The sequence below is a fragment of the Mirounga leonina genome, unplaced genomic scaffold, assembly GCF_011800145.1.
Source record: "Mirounga leonina isolate KUSES-001 unplaced genomic scaffold, KU_Mleo_1.0 Mir_166, whole genome shotgun sequence".
Lineage (NCBI taxonomy): Eukaryota > Metazoa > Chordata > Mammalia > Carnivora > Phocidae > Mirounga > Mirounga leonina.
Window position 1 is genome coordinate 4,802,017 of NW_023270418.1, and position 17,466 is coordinate 4,819,482.

At 38.1% G+C, this 17,466-nt stretch overlaps 1 pseudogene; it reads left to right on the top strand.

Annotated features, from left to right (window-relative positions):
- Positions 1–276: 276 nt before the first annotated feature.
- LOC118015548 lies at positions 277–1,741 on the top strand (annotated as a pseudogene).
- The last annotated feature ends 15,725 nt before the right edge of the window (positions 1,742–17,466 follow it).

Below are 17,466 nucleotides of genomic sequence, written 5' to 3' on the forward strand. Positions count from 1 at the left end.
TGCACATGGAACTTTCTCCAGAATAGACCATATACTGGGTCACAAATCAGGTCTCCACTGATACCAAAAGATTGAGATTATTCCCTGCATATTCTCAGACCACAATGCTCTAAAACTGGAACTCAATCACAAGAAAAAATTTGGCAGAAATTCAAATACTTGGAAGCTAAAGACCACTCTGCTCAAGAATGTTTGGGTCAGAGGGGCCGGGGCGGTGGCGGCGGGGGAGGAGGCGGAGGAGGTGGTGGCGGCGGGGGCTGGTACCGGACCGGCGGGATGAGCGAGGCGGAGGCAGCAGCGGTGGCGACAGTGGCCCCCACTGCAACAGTGCCTGCGACGGTGGCATGGGTGGTAGCGGTGGTGGTACCGGTGCCCACGGGGGAGCCACAGAAAGCAGGTGGCGGAGCGGCGGCGGCGGGGTCGGAGCCGCCTCGGGCCCCGCTGCCAGGACCCCCTCGGCGCCAGGTCCCCGCACCCCTGGCAACCCCGCGACGGCAGCGCCGGGGACCCCCGCACCCCCAGTCCAGAGTCAGGCGGACGAGCCGGTGCTGGCAATCCAAGTCCTGGGCACTGTCAAATGGTTCAACGTCCGGAATGGTTACGGATTCATCAACAGGAATGACACCAAGGACGATGTCTTTGTTCACCAGACGGCCATTAAAAGAAACAACCCCAAGAAGTTCCTGCGCAGCGTCGGAGATGGGGAGACAGCGGAGTTCGATGTCATGGAGGGAGAGAAGGGTGCAGAACTGCTAACGTAACTGGGCCGGGGGGCGTGCCGGTGAAGGGCAGCTGCTATGCCCCCAATCGACGCAGGTTCCACAGGTTCATCCCGCGGCCTTGTCCAGCTGCCCCGCCACCCATGTCCCACCCGTCGGGCGGGACTGAACCAGGCAGCGAAGGGGAGTGGGCTGAGGACTCTGGGCAGAGGCCCAGGCGGCGGCGCCCACCTCCCTTCTTCTACCGATGGCGCTTTGTGCGAGGCCCTCGGCCCCCCAACCAGCAGCAGCCTATAGAGGGCACCGACGGGGTAGAGCCCAAAGAGACAGCCCCATTGGAGGGGGACCAACAGGGAGATGAGCGCGTCCCCCTCCCAGATTCCGGCCTCGGTACCGAAGGCCTTTCCGCCCCAGGCCACCCCAGCAGCCTACCACAGAAGGTGGGGATGGCGAGACCAAGCCCAGCCAAGGCCCCACTGATGGGTCCCCGCCTGAGCCTCAGCGCCCACGAAACCGCCCCTACTTCCAGTGGCGGTGGCAGCAGCCCCCCGGACCCAGGCAGCCCACAGCCCTGGAGATCTCAGCCCCCATCAACAGTGGGGACCCCCCCACCACCATACTGGAGTGACTCCAACACGAAGGACCCCCAGAGCTACCATCTGGTTGTCTGCCAGTTTTTCCAGCTGCCCTGTACCCCACCCAGCTCCCCTCCCCCCTTCCCATGACTCATGACATCAAAACATCGGCTTTCCCCTTTTCCTTGAGACTCAGGAGGGCCGAAGCAACAGCCATTTGCTTCTTCTCTGTCCCCTACCAAGGGCTGAAGGAAGGGATCCATCCTGTTGTTCAGAGGCACCATGTCCCTCCCCTGGATCAGGCTGAGAAGGAACCAGCCAGCTCTCACCTCCTCCTGGTTGTTTTTCTTTCCCACCCCAGTTTATTTTTGGTCTCTCCTCTAGCCCCTACCTCTGAAGCCATTTTATGAACTGTCATGTGCCACCTGAGCCTCCAGTAAAAACAAAAACAGGCTTTAAAAAAAAAAAAAAAAAAAAAAGAATGTTTGGGTCAACCAGGAAATCAAAGAAGAACTTAAACAATTCATGGAAATCAATAAGAATGAAAACACATAGGTCCAAAACCCTTTGGGATACTGCAAAGGCAGTCCTAAGGGGGAGATACATAGCCATCCAAGCCTCACTCAAAAAAATAGAAAAATCCCAAATTCACCAACTACCTCTACACCTTAAAGAACTAGAGAAAAAGCAACAAACAATGCCTAAGCCACGCATTAGAAGAGAAATAATCAAAATTAGAGCAGAAATCAATGAATTAGAAACCAGAAACACAGTAGATCAGATCAACGAAACTAGAAGTTGGTTCTTTGAAAGAATTAATAAGATCAATAAACCACTGCACAGACTTATCCAAAAGAAAAGAGAAAGGACCCAAATTAATAAAATTATGAATGAAAGGGGAGAGATCACGACTAACACCAAGGAAATAGAAACAATTATTAGAAATTATTATCAACAACTATATGCCAATAAACTGAGCAATCTGGATGAAATGGAGGCCTTCCTGGAAACCTATAAGCTGCCAAGACTAAAACAGGAAGAAATTGACAACCTGAATAGGCCAATAACCAGTAACAAGATTGAAGCAGTGATCAAAAACCTCCCAAAAACAAGAGTCCAGGGCCTGATGGATTCCCTGGGGAATTCTACCAAACATTCAAAGAAGAAATCATACCTATTCTACTGAAGCTGTTTCAAAAAATAGAAACAGAAGGAAAACTTCCAAACTCATCCTATGAGGCCAGCATTACCTTAATCCCCAAACCAGGCAAAGACCCCATCAAAAAGGAGATTTTCAGACCGATATCCCTGATGAATATGGATTCCAAAATGCTCAACAAAATCCTAGCTAATAGGATCCAACAATACATTAAAAGGATCATCCACCACGACCAAGTGGGATTTATCCCCTGATGCAAGGGTGGTTCAACATTCGCAAATCAATCAATGTGATAGAACACATTAATAAGAGGAGGGAGAAGAAACATATGGTCCTCTCAATTGATGCAGAGAAAGCATTTGACAAAATACAGCATCCTTTCCTGATTAAAACTCTCCAGAGTATAGGGATAGAGGGAACATTCCTCAATTTCATAAAATCCACCTATGAAAAACCCACAGCGAATATCATCCTCAATGGGGAAAAGCTGAGAGCCTTTCCCTTAAGATCAGGAACACGTCAAGGATGCCCACTCTCACCACTATTGTTCAACATAGTACTAGAAGTCCTAGCAACAGCAATCAGACAACAAAAAGAAATAAAAGGTATTCAAATTGGCAAAGAAGAAGTCAAACTCTCTCTTTTAGCAGATGACATGATACTTTATGTGGAAAACCCAAAAGACTCCACCCCCAAATTACTAGAACTCATCCAGCAATTCAGTAATGTGGCAGGATACAAAATCAATGCACAGAAATCAGTTGCTTTCTTATACACTAACAACGCAACTGTAGAAAGAGAAATTAGAGAAATGATTCCATTTACAATAGCACCCAAAACCATAAGATACCTCAGAATAAACCTAACCAAAGAGGTAAAGGATCTATACTCTAGGAACTACAGAACACTCATGAAAGAAATTGAAGAAGACACAAAAAGATGGAAAAATATTCCATGCTCATGGATCGGAAGAATAAACACTGTTAAAATTGCTACCCAGAGCAATCTATAACTTCAATGCCATCCCAATCAAAATACCAATGACATTTTTCAAAGTGCTGGAACAAACAATCCTAAAATTTGTATGGAATCAGAAAAGACCCTGAATCGCCAAGGAAATGTTGAAAAAGAAAAACAAAGCTGGGGGCATCACGTTGCCTGATTTCAAGCTATATTACAAAGCTGTGATCACCAAGACAGCATGATACTGGCACAAAAACAGACATACAGACCAATGGAACAGAATAGAGAACCCAGATATGGACCCTCAACTCTATGGTCAAATAATCTTTGACAAAGCAGGAAAAAACATGCAATCGAAAAAAGACAGTCTCTTCAATAAATGGTGCTGGGAAAATTGGACAGCCACATGCAGAAGAATGAAACTACCATTCTCTAACACCATTCACAAAGATAAACTCAAAGTGGATGAAAGACCTCAATGTGAGACAGGAATCCATCTAAATCCTAGAGGAGAACACAGGCAGTAACCTCTTTGACATCACCCACAGCAACTTCTTTCAAGATACATCTCCAAAAGCTAGTGAAACAAAAGCAAAAATGAACTTTTGAGATTTCATCAAGATAAAAAGCTTCTGCACAGCAAAGGAAACAGTCAACAAAACAAAGAGGCAACCCACAGAATGGGAGAAGATATTTGCAAATGACACTACAGATAAAGGGCTGGTATCCAAGATCTATAAAGAACTTCTCAAACTCAACACCCAAAAAACAAATAATCAAGTCAAAAAGTGGGCAGAGGATATGAAGACACTTCTCTGAAGAAGACATACAAATGGCTAACAGACACATGAAAAAATGTTCATCATCATTAGCCATCAGGGAAATCCAAATCAAAGCCACATTGAGGTACCACCTTACACCAGTTAGAATGGCAAAAATGGACAGGGAAAGAAACAACAAACGTTGGAGAGGTTGTGGAGAAAGGGGAACCCTCTTACACTGTTGGTGAGAATGCAAGTTGGTACAGCCACTTTGGAAAACAGTGTGGAGGTGCCTCAAAAATTTAAAAATAGAGCTACCCTATGAACCAGCAATTGCACTACTGGGTATTTACCCCAAAGACACAGATGTAGTGAAAAGAAGGGCCATATGCACCCCAATGTTCATAGCAGCAATGTCCGCAATAGCCAAACTGTGGAAAGAGCCGAGATGCCCTTCAACAGATGAATGGATAAAGAAGATGTGGTCCATATATACAATGGAATATTACTCAGCCATCAGAAAGGATGAATACCCAACTTTTACATCAACATGGATGAGACTGGAGGAGATTATGCTAAGTGAAATAAGTCAAGCAGAGAAAGTCAATTATCATATGGTTTCACTTATTTGTGGAACATAAGGAATAGCATGGAGGACATTAGGAGAAGGAAGGGAAAAAAGGGGGGGGGGTGGATTGCAGGGAGAGATGAACCATGAGAGATTATGGACTCTGAGAAAGAAACAGGGTTTTAGAGGGGTGGGGGGAGGGGGGATTGGTTAGCCTGGTGATGGGTATTAAGGAGGGCACGTACTGCATGGAGCACTGGGTGTTATACAAAAACAATGGATCATGGATCACATCAATAACCAACGATGTACTGTATGGTGACTAACATAACATAATAAAATTAAAAATAAAATAAAATAAAATAAAATATGTTGCATTTTCAAATGGTGAAATTGCCATTATAAGAATGCGGAAAAGTCAGACACAAAAATAGAAATAAGAAAGAATGCTGAAAGCACATTCTGCTCAAGTAGCCAAAGGATTCAAATACTAGCTCTTTCTCTCCAAGAGAAATGGAGCAATAGGACCCAATTTATAAGCTATCAATGTTTTCTCTAAATCTTTATTTTCTTTGTAAAGATTTTTGTGTTTTTTTTTAATTTAGAGTTCTAATACAAGTAAATCTGAGTAATACACATCACAATGAGGTAATTTTTCCCCACATTTCTTATGTGTACTAAATATGCCAAATAACCTATTGATCTTAGTATTTCAAGAAAAAAAAAATAGAGGTAGATATTTAAATCTGATAGACTCCCTACTGAACATTGTTATAAAATTAAAGAAACAATCTATTTTAGAAACAAAAATTGATAACTGGACATAGAAATAAAATGTTAAAAAAATAAAAGAAAAAATCCTAGGAGTTCTGGTTCCACAAGGATAAACATCAGTGTGGGGATCTTACAGCTCTCTTCAGATAATTATGATTCAAAAGGAATACTATTATCAGTAATACTATTTTGTACCAGGTTTTAATGAATATAAATGATATTTTAATTAACGCTAATTGTTTTGAAAACAGGATGAATAATTTTAGGTGAACTTTTTCCCAATTACCTTTTCAAGTTAGGTAGCTTGACATATATTTCTAAGAATTTCACTGTAGCTACTGAACATTTATTACACCGAACTTTCATAAATATCCCTGTATACCCAGCTGCCTCTTTTAGATAAATTACTTCATTCAATTTTTGAACCCTCTATTGTATCTCGGGATAGGTATACATCCATCTCTATGAATTTTCAGCTTTGAAGATGAACATCCCATGTGAGAAGCTAACAGATGGGACTCTGCTTCCAGATCAATCATTTTACTCAAATTCTCCATGGCCTGTATTGTGACAGAGGATCAAAACTGTATCCGAGGTGTAGTATAATATGTTTGAGAGAAGAGGGAAAAGGGAAGAAACACTTTTTATCAGTGTTTTTCTGACAGAGAGATGAGAGTCAGATGCATGCCCACTGCAACGACAGTATACGTTGGTTACGATAAAGCCTGTTCCCACAAACAAATTCATTAAATACTTTCTTTTTCTTAACCTAAAAGAGGAGGAACAAAAATAAGTATAGAATGGGGCGCCTGGGTGGCTCAGTCGGTTAAGCGACTGCCTTCGGCTCGGGTCATGATCCCAGGGTCCTGGGATTGAGTCCCACATCGGGCTCCCTGCTCTGCGTGGAGCCTGCTTCTCCCTCTCCCACTTCCCCTGCTTGTGTTCCCTCTCTCGCTGTGTCTCTGTCAAATAAATAAATAAAATCTTAAAAAAAAAAAAAGTATAGAATGGGTTGAAGAGAGATGACAATAAAGCTACCTACAAAAAACATGAGTGAATGAAGGTACCAGTGGCAAACTAAATGTTAATTAGGAGAAATGTTTGATATCTGATACTTTTTTAAAAAAATTTTTTAAAGATTTTATTTATTTATTTGTCAGAGAGAGAGGAAGAGAGAGACAGAGAGCAAGCACAAGCAGGGGGAGTGGCAGGCAGAGGAAGAAGCAGGCTCCCCGTGCAGGAAGGAGCCCCATGTGGGACTCGATCCCAGGACCCTGAGATCATGACCTGAGCCAAAGGCAGCTGCTTAACCGACTGAGCCACTCAGGCATCCCTGATATCTGATACTTTAGATAAAAATACATAGAATTAGAATATTTTCATTATGCTTTCTTATATATCATCATGTGCACCTTTAATTTAAACTGAAAACCACTAAATTACATAAAAGAAATAGTATTCTTCAGGCATTAGCAGATTCTTATATTTAGCTACTTAGTAGATACATGTTATTCCACCTTGGTAGTGTAAAGAAGATTGACATAAAATAATATTAATGAATTCATTTTATTTGTTATAGATTAATGATTCAAGTGTCAGAATAATTTCATGGTTTCAGATGGCTTTGGTTTGTCTTCCGCAACCATACTGCATTTCTTGCTCAATCAATTACACATAAATGTGCATGGCAGCTGAGAGGCAGTGAGAAGTCTAAATACTAGAGCTGCATCTATGTCCTAAAGGTTCACTTCACAGCATTTGACTTTATGTTCCTCATGGTTTTTCTGCTCAACTCTGCAGGATTTCAGGGACTTACTCTTTGTATTTATAATGCCTGCCATCTTGTGAATAATATACATGTATTTTTTAATTGACTGAAATAATACAATGAAGTGAAGAAGTAAGATGATCCTTAGGAACACTTTCAGCATAAATATCCTATAATACTAAATAGGTCTTCACATGTAAGAAACAAACTCAAAGTTCACGCCTTCTTGATGTTAAGAGACTACCATCAGGCATATATAAAAAACTCATTATAAAAGAAAAGAGAGTTTTAAGGATTACACATCTCAGTAGAAACATTTATAAAAATTAAATGTATAGAGGTACCTGGGTGGTTGAGTTGGTTAAGCGCTCAACTCTTGATTTTGGCTCAGGTCACGATCTCAGGGTCCTAGAGCCTGGCCTCAGCTCTGTGCTGGATGTGGAGCCTGCTTAAGATTCTCTCTCTCCCTCTGACCCTCCTCAGCTGGCACATGCTCTGTGCACTCTCCCTCTAAAAAAAGAAAAAAAAAGTAAATGTATAAAAAAATCAAAACTCTATAAAGCGTTGTATTTTAGCAGAGAATTCACTAAAGAATATGTTATATTACAATATTATTAACAAATCCAAAAAAGGCAAAATGGGAGAAATTTCAGATGTTGTATTTTTAAAATCCATCCAATTCCCTGGGAGGATTTTTATCAAGATTGTGTAAACGTCTTTGTGAAAATTTGAATTGCTTTTCAAAATTAAATATTTCAAATTTAGATCTAGGGGAATGCAATCAAATAATATCTCTGTTTTCAAAATGAAATCTTTGGCTCTTTTTTAAAAAGCATTTCACTTATATAGTTCTGACTTAAAAGAAAAGATAAATATAAGAACACAATGTAAATTTGTTTGCTACATAGCTAAACTTATGAGAAACAAACAGGCCACTTACAATTAATTCAATACCAATCCCATTTTTTTTTTTAAGAGGAATTATAGGGCATGTAACTGTCTCATAATAACCACTATCCCCTTTGGTGTCCTGAGTAGTCTCATAGGGAGATCAGAATGCAGTCCCTGTGAATGGCAGGTTGATTATAATACAGAGTAAATCTTTATGCAAATGACATACTAACATTTTTTCTTAACATGGGAAATCAGATAGGTAGATAGATAGATAATAGGTAAATAAAGACAGAGAGAGGGAGAGAGATTAAGTATTTTTTCTGTATACACATATCTATCTGGAAAATATATATATAACTATATTTAGATACAAATATATGTATATGAGATTCCTCTGGTCAGCCTGCTTTTTGGGATTTCAAAGGAAGTCACGGATGGAATTTCAAAGTGGAAAGCACTAAAACACCAGCATACAAATTTGGTAAGCAAAAATTAAAATATATCAATATTCAGCAGCATCTTAAAATTACATCTTACATCTCTTCTCTAATTGGTTCATTCCCAATTATTGTTATGCTCATAATTTATCCCATCCTGTAAAGCCCAATATTTTTCTTACTGTAAATATCAGGCTTTATTTATCTCACTATTATGTACAATAGTGTTTCTCAAACCTCATAAAACAGCAGAATCAACTGTGGCTAGTTAGAAAAAAAATAGATTCCTTGAGTATACCTCAGATATTTTGATTCTATGATTGTGGAAAGAGGTCCAAAATCTATCTGGAACAGGTACCCAAAGAAATATTAGAAGATAATTTTCCTGATCCAAAGGAAGATAATCACACTTTAAAAAAGAAATATTTCTGTGCATATTTAGATATATTCTAATTAAATAATTAGTTTTTTAAAAAAATCTGAAAGATAATTTGGCAAGTATCAATATCTTAAAACCATTTAAACCAATGCATTTCCAAAGATATATGAATCAGCCTCCTATCAGATATCTTATTAAATAAAAATCGCAAAAAAGAAATAAAGAGAAAACATATTTAGATAGATCTGAAAGCAAAATATTGTGAGCCTCAGATTTATCTTTTAATATGTAAGAAATCAAAAATATCCCTCTATTTCATTCCTTTATTTAACCAAGTTTTGAGTGTCTAATATTTACCAGTTGTTAGGCTTGTCATATTTAACACTACCATGAACATGTCAAACATTCTGCTCTACAGAATCTTGCCATTTCCAGGAGTAAAAGAAAAAGGAATACTCAAGGAATGATTTTAGTTAATTAAATCAGAATAAAGACCCCATTTCCCAATCCTCCAAAAAACAAGGACAGGGATGTATAATTTGATATGCATAAAATATATGGATAACATAGATAAAATATAGAATTACGGTAAACTATTTTTAATAACCTCATTATAAAGATTCATTGACTTTCTATAAAAATATTTTGAAAAGAAAGATGCTTTTAAAATTTAAATCTGGAGCAGGGGTTGCACCTGGCTGGTTTGGTCAGTAGAGTATGCGACTCTTCAGGGTTGCGAGTCCAAGCCCCAAGGGTGTAGAGATTACTTAAAATTTTCAAAAAATATTTTTTAAAAAGAGAATAAAATTTAAATCTCGGGGGAAAAGGCAAAAAGATCTCTAGATTATAACAGATTTTGGGATGTCAGTACAGGAGATGAGTAGGTAAAACTATGCTAAAGGGTTTGCCTCTTCCAGGAATAGAAATGATAAAATAAAAACTTTAAAAACTATGTTTGCTAAAGATAAAAAGTTAATCATTCATAAAATGAAACTGGAATAGAATTACAAATTTGAAAACAAAGGAATAACTATAATTAAATTAGAAATGGTAGAGAACAAAACAAAAAGGGAGAGAAGAGCATGACAACCAGGAAATACAAACTAAGAAAACAGGACTAGTATCAGATACATTTGCGTTCACAAAAAATCCTTTGCTAAAAAAGTCGAAGATAACATAACCCAGAATTCACAGGCATCCCTAGTAATTAACTCCTTTTCCATCATCCCCCATCTAATGTATCATCAATCTCCGAATATTTTCTTCACCTAAATATTTGACAAACACATGTATTTCTCTGCATACCTAATCCTACAACTCTACTTCAGGATTTCCAGCACTGCTGAAAAGCCTTCCTAACTGGCTTCTATCAAAGGGGACCAGGCATTTACGGGCACAGCTTTTCATGTGGAAATGACCCTCTAATGCTCGTCTTATCACAGAAAGTCTATAATATACTTTATATGAAACTAAATTTGAACTATTTAACTATAGAATGCTGCATCATCTTGCTCTTAATTTAAAAACTAAAGAACTTAACAAATTTGGAGAACAATCTTGTGATCAAAGAAAGTCCTGTCAATGGTTGGCATTTGTTTGGATCAATCAGGTTGCACAGAAATGGGGGCTTTTCTGGGGACTTCAATTAAGACACATAGAAAAAGATAACCAAGTGGTATAAGCAAGAGTGTAAAACCATAGTTTTCTAACAAAATTTCTTCTATACTTTGTTATACAGTATCTCCTTTTCCCATTGAGTGGTTCTATACCTCTCTCAAAGTTTAGGAGAATGATTTCCAACTGTTAGGATAGTTTCTTCCCTAGGAACAAGTATTGTCAACAACTGTCCTAAATCTCAAGTGTAACTAACTCTTTGATACAGCCTAGCTTTATTTCTCTACAATAGGAAATCCAAAACTTAATATTGAGGCTTATGTACTTTTCTTACTAATATATTGTTATTCATGTGTATATGAATGTTTTTGTATGTATGATTCACAATAGTTTCAATAAAAATTCCTGCTCTAATTTGAATTCATGTCTTACATTCAAAGAACCCTTTGAAATAACAAATAGAACTAATTAAGTTGCCTGTTTAGTGTGAATGAAAATAAAATAGTTCCTATGAAGCAAAACATGGTCCATAGCAATAAGTATAGTCTAATTAATTTTATTTAAAATAAAATAATGATTCCCACATTTATCATTGATACTTTTCAAGGGGTGCAGGTGATGGTCAATACAGTTAGAAAGAAAGGCTGGTGTCACCTGATTGATTTCCATACTTCCACACTCATCCCAGCTGCCTTGGTTATATAGAGTCACTGATTAGATCTCTTATACCAAATCCTGAAAAACTTAGGTTAAAAAAAAAAAGGCAGTTTAGGTATCTTTTTCCAATTACCTAATTAGTGTTGTATTTTTGCCATGTAAAAGTTTTCCCCATAAAGACCTCTCCATTATAAAAAGAATGGCCTAGGTTTGAGAGCTACTCACAAACACCTACCCAGTAAAAATATACAGAAGTAGTTTTTTTTTTTTAAGATTTTATTTATTTATTTGAGAGAATGAGAGAGAGCATGAGAGGGAGGGGGGTCAGAGGGAGAAGCAGACTCCCTGCCGAGCAGGGAGCCCGATGCGGGACTCGATCCAGGGACTCCAGGATCACGACCTGAGCCGAAGGCAGTCGCTTAACCAACTGAGCCACCCAGGTGCCCAATACAGAAGTAGTTTTAACTAAGAATGAAAATGAGTGTGAGAATAATGAAAAAAAAAATGTACATGTTATATAAATGGACAAAATGGTATTTTCTACCCAAATTTTCTTGAGGAAAACCCTGGAAGAATAATGTTTATACCATTTCTGGTCTTTTACTACTATCATGAATATTTATTCATCAGTTTGTTGGGTTCTAGGTCAAAAACAAACTAATGAACAAAACTGCTCCAACAAAGCAGAATATTTAACAAACTGCTTTTTATTTCTGAACCAACCAACTCTCCCCTTTTGTGCTGCGATGACTGGCATCAAAGTAGTAGGGAATGCACAAGGGCAGAAAATTACGCTCTTTTCTACCCCCTGAGAAATCATCTCTCATGTCAAGGTCTTCAGCAGAGAGCTGGCAATAGGTCAGGTATAAAAATTGACTATACCTCCTTGACCCAAATCTAATGGCAATATTTCAGCTTTCTTCTCTTCTCTGTAACTGGATCATAATCAATACTTATCTAATAGACATGGACATAAAATTGAATCACTTAATACCTCAATATTTATTTTGTGCCACTTCTCCAGGATTGAAGATTTTATAAAAATGACTAGTGGCAAAGAAAATAATCACAACCACAATGTTATTTAAATGTAATAGCCCTTACATGAATTACATGAATAATTATGAAACTGTGTTTTCAAGAAATACAAAGGTGAGCCAGAAGAACCTACAAATAGAAGAAATAAATGTGTTGTCCTTTCGATTCATACTTTAAGATCTTAATAAAACATTGACTCATATTTAAAATTTTTCAAAGAAGTCTTTTAAAAATGCCACCTAATGCTTGATGATAAAACATTGATATGCCGAGTTTTTCTGTTTCATGATAATTCTTTTTTTTTTTTTTTAAAGATTTTATTTATTTATTCATGAGAGAGAGAGAGGCAGAGGGAGAAGCAGGCTCCCCGCGGAGCAGAGAGCCCGATGTGGGACTCGATCCCAGGGCCCTGGGATCATGACCTGAGCCGAAGGCAGACGCTTAACCATCTGAGCCACCCAGGCGCCCTCATGATAATTCTTTTTAAGTACTCAAGTATTCTTTCTAAATCTCTATTTTTGGAGGCCCAAAGACACAAGAGTTAGGAGAGTAGCCTTTGCCTCAGGTTCTCCCCAAACAAGACTCTCAGAGGGGGAAGACCCAGCAACCTTGCCCCTATAGGTGAGGTTGCCTAGCAACTCCCATCCACCAGGCTGAAGCTGTCTGAATGCATCAGTTCCAAGAGCAATGACTCTGTAAATCAATTACTAAGACAGAAAATGAAGACAAAAATGAAAATGTTAGTGAAGTACCCCATAGAGTAAAAGAGTATTCAGATATTGAAAGGCAAAACTCTTGTAAAATACCTCTCCTTATATCTTTTTCTTGCAGAAACACATGTGCACAAAGACCTTGAAAGAGAAAACTTGATCATTACATAACTCCTAAGTTTCACTGGGCTAAAAGCAAGAACCTGAGATCTTTGTATACTGTATCCTGGCCACCTCTGAAGGGACCAAACAAAAATTGTTTTGCTTGTTTCTTTTAAAATGCAGCTCTTGTTTATGACAACAGTTTTGAGGAAATGATTTCTGTAATCATTAAGCTATAGTTTTAACTGATACTTGCGTCTCTAGGGAGATATGATTTAGTTTGTACACCATACACCACTTGATCCCTTTGCCCCTGAAAGTTTTAAATTTCTCATTGGAGGTACTAACCAGGAGGCATGATAGATTAAGGAAAGGTAACTAACCAACCACAGCCCAAGTCCAAATGCAGACTTCATCTATAAAATGAGAGTTTAGAAGAGATGTTTTCCAGGTTCTTCCCAGCCAACTTCCACTCTTCCAGACACGATAGTGCCTCATTTCACATTCTCTAGTAGTACTTGCTAATTATCCCAGTAATTGTCAAACTAAAAGATGTTCTCCACTTAAAGGTGAATTTTTTTCAAAAACATTCGGTGTTGATTTAAATTATTATAATCACAGTGCCACATGAATATCAAAAATGTATTAGTTTCCTAGGGCTGCCATAACAATTACCATAAATTTACTGGCTTAAAATACAATTTATTCCCTCATGGTGCCAAAGGCCCAAAGTCTAAAATCAAAGTGTTAGCACTGTTGATCCCTTTTGAAGGCTCTGCAAGATAATACGTTGCACACCTCCTTCCTAACTGCTGGTGACTTCTGCTACCCTTGGCGCTCCTTGACTTGTAGATGCATCCCTTCATTCTTACCTCCATCTTCTCATAGCTTCCCACTTTGTGTTTCTGTGTTTCAAATACCCATCTCCTTTCTCTTATTAGAATTTCAGTCATTAGAGTTAGAGCCCACCCTAAATCCAGGATGATCCCTTCTCGAGATCCTTAAATACATCTGCAAAGACTTCATCTTCAAGTATCATATTCACAGGAATCAGGAGTTAAGACCTGGACATATCTTTTTGGGAGTAGACAACTCAACCTTCTACAATAAAATTTGCTAATTCCTAATGCAAACAAAACTATCAGGCAATAAATAAACTTCATATTGATAACTTTATGTGCTAAATAATCTTGTCTTGCTTTAATACGTATATATTAAAAAAAAAAAAAACACAGTCTCTGATCCTGTTATACAGATAATGTTTTTCTACTAGGACTTCAACACAATATAGAGAATGCTATTTCTAATAATTATATTTTAGGAAGTGCTATCTCATACTTAAAAATCTTCAAAAGAGCCAACCTTTTTTTTTAAGATTTTTAAAAAATTTATTTATGAGAAAGAGAGAGCACATGGGAGAAGGTAGCAGAGGGAGAGGGAGAAGCAGGCTCCCCACTGAGCAGGGAGCCTGATGCAGGGCTGGATCCCAGGACCCTGGGATCATGACCTGAGCCGAAGGCAGACACTTAACCAACTGATCCACCCAGGCACCCTGAGAGCCATCCTTAAATACTTGTTTTAATTAGGAGAATCTTGGTAACATTCTAAAGCTGACTTTTCTTATGAAGGTTAGTCTTGAGACATATGGAACTCTCCATTGTGAATTACTAATGAAAAATATCTGTATTGCTATCACCAATGTTACATTTGATGGAGGCAAGTTGGTAAATACAAAGATAATATCTGCATCTTTTTATAAACTTGTTATTAACTCATTCCATTTGCTTTTCAAATTCATGTGGTAGATGGTATTATTATCTTTATTTTGGAGGAAACTAAGGTATATAGAAATTATATAAAATGTGCTCAAGATCTCAAAGCCTGTAACTGGTTAAGTACTATAGAAAAAATGTTTTCTTTTTCTTTCTCTCTTTTTTTTAAGATTTATTTATTTGAGAGAGAGAGAGCATGAGTGGGAGGGGCAGATGGAAACAGAGACAGAATCTTAAGCAGACTCCACACTGAGCACAGACCCCAATGTGGGGCTCAATCTCACGACCCTGAGATCACAACCTGAGCCGAAACCAAGAATCGGATGATTAACAGACTGCACCACCAAGGTGCCCCTAGAACAAATGTTTTCTTTTTATTTTTATTTTGGGCATGCATATACTAGTGTGCTATCTATTTTAGCCGCTGTAAAATCACTCCCAATTATGAAATATATTGGTATGAAAGTGATAATAAATGCAAACTTAATGCCCAATTCTCTTTTACTGGGCAGATTAAAAATATCTAGATTATCCTTTTATTATTTTGTAAGTTACAATGAACATGAAATTTCAGAATTAAAAATATGTTTTTAAATAAAACATAGAAACAAAATTTATTTGTGGATCTTGTCAGGGATCCACTGGTCTTATTTTCATGGATTTCCAAAATCCAGTCTGGTTTAGTGGGAGATTCAAGATGTTTTCAACAATCTCCAGCAAAACATAATATAAGGGTTTACTGTTACACTCATTTGGTTGTTCTTTGGAAGGAAAAAAAAATCTTCACTGTTTAATTACATTAATTAGCAGATCATTGCAAGTTGGTAAATACAAAGATGGAGTTTTAAGATGAAATATTATGAGCTAATATGTATTGGCACATATTTAAATGTGGCATGCACTTTACATGTTATAACTCATGAAATCTTCATGGGGCGCCTGGGGGGCTCATTCTGTTAAGTGTCTGCCTTTGGCTTGGGTCATGATCCCAGGGTCCTAGGATCAAGCCCCACATCAGGCTCCCTGCTCAGCGGGGAGCCTGCTTCTCCCTCTCCCTCTGCTGCTCCCCCTGCTTGTGCTGTCCCTCTCTCTCTCCCTCTCTCTGTCAAACAAATAAATAAAATCTTTTTTTTTTTTAAAGAAATCTTCAGAACTACTTCTAAGATAATTTCAACCCTATCTTACATATGAGGAAGTAAAGGCACTGATAAGTTTTGTATTTTTTGAAAGGTCAAACAGCAAGTAAATGACAAACCCAGGTCATAAATTCAGATAATCCACTTCCAGAGTTGGCACTCTTACTCAACATACTCTACCGCCTCATTGCATAACCACTAAAATGAGCTGAGTGCACAGTCACCCAGCATAAGGATTATATTCCCAATCTTCCTTGCATCTTTCTTGTGGCCACAAGACTGAATTCTGGTCAATATGATATATATGAAAGTTTTAACTTTATCTTTCTTCTGCTTTGCTGCCTAGAATGTGGTAAGCATCCTCCTGGATTATGAGAATGGGAAGCACACCCCAGGAATGATAGAGCAGAGCCTCCATATTGTCTTGAACTACATACTCAAGATATTTACAAAAGAAATAAATTTCAGTGTTGCTTAAGTCCTATTAATTTGGCTTGTTGGTTTTGTAGTATAAAGCAATCTTACCTGACAAAGATAGCCATGTTATTACTTATTTGGCACATGAGGAAGCCTATGCTAAGAGTTCAAAAGTATCCTCAGCTGATAGAAATTCTGTTAAAATTGAAATGCAGCTGAATTCCTGAGATAAGAAGTACATGTGGTCCTCTATATTTCCTCATTCTATGTGCATAAAAAATGGAAATGTGAAGAATAAAGAAAAGCATGTTTGCTATTGGATGTGGTAATTTTATTTATTTATTTTTTAAATTTTATTATGTTAGTCACCGTACATTACATCATTAGTTTTTGATGTAGTGTTCCATGATTCATTGTTCGCGTATAACACCCAGTGCTCCATTCAATAGGTGCTCTCCTTAATACCCATCACCGGGCTAACTCATCACCCCATCCCCCTCCCCTCTAGAACCCTCAGTTTGTTTCTCAGAGTCCATAGTCTCCATGATTTGTCTCCCCCTCCAATTTCCCCCCTTCATTTTCCCCTTCCTACTACCTTTTTTTTTTTTTTTTTAACATATAATGTATTATTTGTCTCAGAGGTACAGGTCTAAGATTCATCAGTCTTACACAATTCACAGAGCTCACCATAGCACATACCCTCCCCAATGTCCATCACCCAGCCACCCCATCCCTCCCACCCCCCCATGCATGTGGTAATTTTATATAGATTAACATTTTCTTTTTCCTGAGTTATCCAGTAAATGTGTCACTTATTTGGTCTACTATACTAGACCTAACATTATTTAGAAAACCACATATTTCATATGTGTTATTTTTTATATCTGCCTCTCAGTCTGAATAAATTTCAATTTTCCAATTTAAAACAAAAGTATATTTTGTATTGGTGAAAATATTTAACACTTTCATGTAAGCACAATGTTTAAGATTTAATATTAAATGTGAATACACTCTTAAATACAT